General features: G+C 44.9%; 1 long non-coding RNA gene across 1 annotated transcript; it reads right to left on the reverse strand.

The window, feature by feature from the left end:
* Positions 1-1,365: 1,365 nt before the first annotated feature.
* On the reverse strand, positions 1,366-5,208 carry LOC147914671 (uncharacterized). The gene is made up of 3 exons (XR_015554866.1): positions 5,068-5,208; positions 2,850-2,974; positions 1,366-2,327 (listed from the first exon to the last, which is right to left on the reverse strand). It is a non-coding gene; the product is annotated as an uncharacterized LOC147914671 (long non-coding RNA).

Consider the following 5,208-nt stretch of genomic DNA (forward strand, 5'->3'; position numbering starts at 1 on the left):
TATCTGAGTTTTGCAAATGAATAGAAAGCATCACATACGCAATCTGTATGCATTAGCTCGACTGAGAGTGATGATGATCTTATGAGACGGGTAATATCACGTCAATTTTACAGAGTAGATAAATGAAGTTTATGGATGTGCAACAACTCATGCTACTGCAAAGCTAATAAATGGCAGAGCAGGATTCAATTAGCTTTTCTGTAACAGAGGCTCCAAAATTTTGTACTAGAAGAGTTAGGGGCAGCCGTCTGGTGGAAATGTGGGCAGGGGACTTTTCTTGAAGGTGTGTTTGCATAGCTACCTCATTGCTCTACTTAGCATAATTTATCTGGGTTAGATCGACGGGTGATGGAGATCAGGACGCCTCGAGCCTCCCCACTGCAAGCTGCTTCTCGGGCTGCCATTGCTTCCCTGATTCCAAGGTCCACTCTCTGTCAACTGATATATTTGCAACGTGAGACCCCAGGAAGGAAATTTTAAAGACAAATAGGCAACTAGTAGATTATCAATCCACAAATTTATTAATCCAAAGTTCTATTCTCTGCCTATTTTTCTGGTTCATTCTATATCACCACCCCTCACACACTTGGGGACCCAACAACACTGGGATGTTCAGTCTTTCCAGGGTCCTGCTCTCTCATTTCTAGGTCTGTCTTTGCACATGCTCTTCCTGGACCTGGAACACTCACCTCCCACCCCTAGTTCCTCCTCTCCCTACACCCACCCTCCCCTGTCAAACTCCTGCTGAGTCTCAGCTTCCGTGTCACTCCCCCCTCCCATATCATCCTACCATGACCCCATCAGGCCCACCATCTTTAAGGGAGGTGCTCTGGAGCCCAACCCTGTGTGCTCGAGTTCTGACTTTGCCTGGCTGTGCAAGTTCAGGCTGCTCACTAATCCTCTCAGTGTTTGACTTTCCTCACCTCTAAATGGGGACAATGTGGCGCCTGAGCTCCAAGGTAGGTCCAGGTTCACTGAGAGAATACCTTTCAAGCGCTTAGAGCCCACCTGACTTGCGGGAAGCCCTCCGTCCACGTTGACCAGTATCATTCACTGTTTACAGCAACAGGGGAGGGACTGCCACTCGGCTGGTCACCACGGCATCCCGGCACACAGCACAGTGCTGTGAAACTCTGCTGCATAAACGAGTCTCCAGTTGCACACACAGCACGTCCACTGCTCCAGACCCCAACCACCAGCATCTCGTCTGGACTCTGAAATAGGCTCCAATCAATGCTCCTGCTTCTACCCTTGCTCCCTCTAGTCCAGCCAGAGGGATATTTTCCAAACTTGAGTCGGATCATGCTGCTCTTCTGCTTCCCATCTCACTTGGAATAACAACTAAAGTCCTTGCAAGACCCTATGTGGCTCGGTCCCCTTTATCCCCCTGACCTCACCTTCTGCTCCACTCCCCTTGCTCACTCGGCTCCCGCCACGTTGGCCTCCGGGGTGCTCCCCCAACGACCAGGAATGCTTTTGCTTTAGGGGGTTTACCCTGGCTATTCCTTCTGCCGGGACCACTCTTTCCAGAGGTAACTGCTCACTAACTCTGGCCCTTTCTTCATGTCTTGCTCGAATGCCACCTTCTCAATAAGGCCTTCACAGATCACCCTATTTCAAATTGCAACCTCATCACAAAGAAAGAAAAAAATAATAAAGGTGGCAGGAGGAAACTTCTGGAAGTGATGGATGCGCTTATGGCATAGAGAGTGGTGATGGTTCCTCTGATGTATGTGTATCTCCAAACTCATCAAGTTGTATACGTTAAACATGTAAACATATGTTTACTTTCTGACTTTCTCTTCTGGAATGCCAGCGCCACACGCACAGGGACCTTTATTTACTTGCTGACATGTTCCCCAGGGCTTGGAGCAGTGCCTGGCACACAGGTGCTGCAGGACTGTTCTCAGATGAAGGGTGACACTTTCATGCAGAGGTACAGCCACGCCCCGCTTCAGTCTATAGGCACTGTGGGTGGGAAGGTTAGTGGGGCCAACTCTCCCAGGTGACAGAAGCAGACTTTCTCCTTTGCAGTGTTGACACGATGCCCCCGACAGATTTCATCCAAACAGATCTTCTCAACAATGGTGGTGCACAAGTGCCCGTCTGGGCAGCCTCGACACCGTCTTGGTGGCTCCGATGCCCTGTCATCAGTGTGGCCCTGCACTGTGGTCCCGAAGGAATGTCCCCACTAGTTATTGGAGGTGCTGAGCCTCTCAGGGACAGCTTGTCAGTTCAGGTCTCACCGGGGAACGTTCTCGTTAGCGGTTCTCAAAACAGCACTCTTCCTCAAAGCCTCTTTTGTCAATCTTTCCCCTTATTGACTGCTAAAAACAAAGTGACAATTTCTTAATTTATGATTACAGTGGTCATTCTGACTGAATACTTCAATCCCATTCCACTCTTCTGGGGTACATATCATAATTTCTGTCTTACTTAGATTACAAATAAACTAGAATAGGAATATGTTACTGTGTGGAAGTTACAGGGCAGTAAATTTGGGCTCATTATAAGAAGTCTTAAAAATAATCAGGATGTAGAACAGGGTGACTCTTAATATATAAAATTTCCTAATCATTGGAGATGATTTATATGAAATGTCCAGAAAACACAAACCTATAGGGAAAGAGAGAAAATTAGTGGTCACTGGGGCTGAAAGTGGGAATGGGGAGTGACTACAAACGGGGACAAGGTTTCTTTTAGGAGTGATGAAAATATTCTAATATTAGATTGCACAACTCTGTTAATTTACTAAAAATCACTGAAGTATACACTAAAATGGGTGCAACTTATGGTATGTGTATTAGTTTGCTAGGGCTGGCATAAACCATACAAGTTGATTTTCTCACAGTCCTGGTTCCTTCTGAGGCCATGAGGGAGAATCTGGTCCAGGCCTCTCCCCTTGACTTGTAGGCGGCCGTCCATCATCACATCATCGTCCCTCTGTACATGTCTGTGTCCAAATGCCCTCTTCCTAGAAGGACACCAGTCAGATTGGGTTAGGGTCCACTCTAATGACCTCATTTTAATTTAATTACATGTTTAAAGACCTTATGTCTAAATATAGTTCCATTCTGAGGGACTGGGGATTAGGATTTCAACATATGAATTTGGGGGGATACAATTCAGCCCATAATACATAAATTATACTTCAATAAAGCTGTTTAAAAAATAACAAATTAACTGAGTGCTTACCAGGTTCTAGGTTCTGTGCTAAGTTCTTTACATGCATCATCTCATTTGATCTTCTCAAAACACCATGAGGTGAGTATGATTATGCCCACTTTCAACATGAGGAAGGGAAGGCACAGGGAGGTTAATTACTGTGCTGTGAGCAGTGCAGCCATGATTCAACCACGGAGTCCGACTCCAGAGCCCACACATTTAGTCCCTATGCTAACACCTACCGTGTGCCTGGTGGTCAGGCTGTTTAAATCAGTCCTCTGACATCAGTTTTATAATCTCGATTGTAGTCAAGAGAAAATAGGCTCAGAGAAATTCAGGAACCTGCCCAAGTTCACACAATCCGTAAGTGGGCTTTCTCCAGAACCCAGCAGCTTCTAAACATTATGTTTTTCTAATTATGTTTAACTGTGGCTCTCCCCGTTGTTGATGGGAACTCTCCGGAGCAAGAGAAAGCCCGCTGGCACACAACAGATGCTCAGTAAACAGTGGTGGAATGAATGAGAGCACAGTGGTCTGCAGTTTTAACTTCACAGTGATGGACAAAGGAATCGGCTCATGCTGGAGACTGGAGCTGCCTCAACCCTGCAAGTCTGGAGACTCCCTGCGCTGCAGGTCAGGGGATCATCTTGCATGTGAAGTTCATGGTACAAACCCCAGAAGTTACCTCTTGGCTCAATATGCTTTATATGGGGAAATGGGCTCTCTCATAGTCTGCTGGTGCGAGTGCAAACTGGGGTGAACTTTCCTTTGGGCAACCTGGCACTGTGCATCAAAAGCCTTAAACACACACACAACCTCCTTATGTCCCCTAATTCCTCATCTAAGAGTTTACGTGTTAAAAGAAAATTGGAAACAATCTAAATAACCAACAATAAAAGAGTAATTATGGTACAGTCATAGGATGGAATAGTATGCAGTCCTACCGATGATGTTCCTTTTTATTACTGTTCTAGATAAAGTTCATACTATAAATATTAAGGGAAAAAAGCAAAAAATAAAACTAGTTACATGGCAGTTCACAGAAAAACAAATGCTAACGGCCAGTGAGTAGGTGAAAAGATACTCAATCTCATTCAGAATTTAAAGAAATGCAAATCAAAACAATGAAATATTTTTCACCTATGAGATTGGCAAAAAGTTGGCCAGGGGGCAGGCATCCTCATGCACAGTTGTTGAAAGTATAAATTGGTACAAACTTTCCAAGAAATTTGGCAATATCATTAAAATTAAAAAATACACACACCCTTTTTGACTAACAATATTAGTTCTAGCAGTTTTACTTTATCATACAGAAATATATATGCAACGACGTTCATTACAGCAGTAACTGTAGAGGCAAAAAACTTGGAAACAAGTTAAACATTCATCAACAGCGAAATGATTAAGTAAGTGATGGAACATTCATACAGTGAAACATACGCAGCTCTTAAAATAACTTATGTAGATCTCTATGTGCTTATTTGCAAAGATATTTACATTAGTCAGGGTCCAGCCAGGAACACAACCTCATGTCAGATCATTCAATAGAGAGAATTTAATATAGGAATAAATGACAAAAGTTTAGAAGCAAACTATTTTATATCCACAGGGTGGTGACCCAGGGACACCTTTCCTACAGGCCAGGCACATACAGGTGTGGGGGGGGGGGCAGGGTCCAAGACCCTTCCTTCTACTCTCTCTGCTTCTCTTTGTGATCAACTGCAAGCTCTCTCAGTAGACCAACTTTCTAGTTTTCTCCATGCACATAGCTGTATCCAATCTAGTTCAAGCATCAGTAATGGCTGAAGATAGTCCCAGGAGATAACCCGATTGATGCAGATTGGGGTAAGCATCCCCCCAAATCCAGTCGTCTCTAGCTGGGGGAAGGGCCACAGGACTCACCTCTGTGAGTGGAGACTGCAGTTCTCACCAGGGGGCCTAGGTTGCAGAGGTTCCATCTACTACTGACAACACGAGCAACTGGACTGGTGCTGATGCCATCTACCAAGGGAGAGAATTCATGACGGGAGAAGATCTGAATGG

The sequence above is a fragment of the Ceratotherium simum genome, chromosome 17, assembly GCF_057802395.1.
Source record: "Ceratotherium simum simum isolate JZ-2026a chromosome 17, ASM5780239v1, whole genome shotgun sequence".
Lineage (NCBI taxonomy): Eukaryota > Metazoa > Chordata > Mammalia > Perissodactyla > Rhinocerotidae > Ceratotherium > Ceratotherium simum.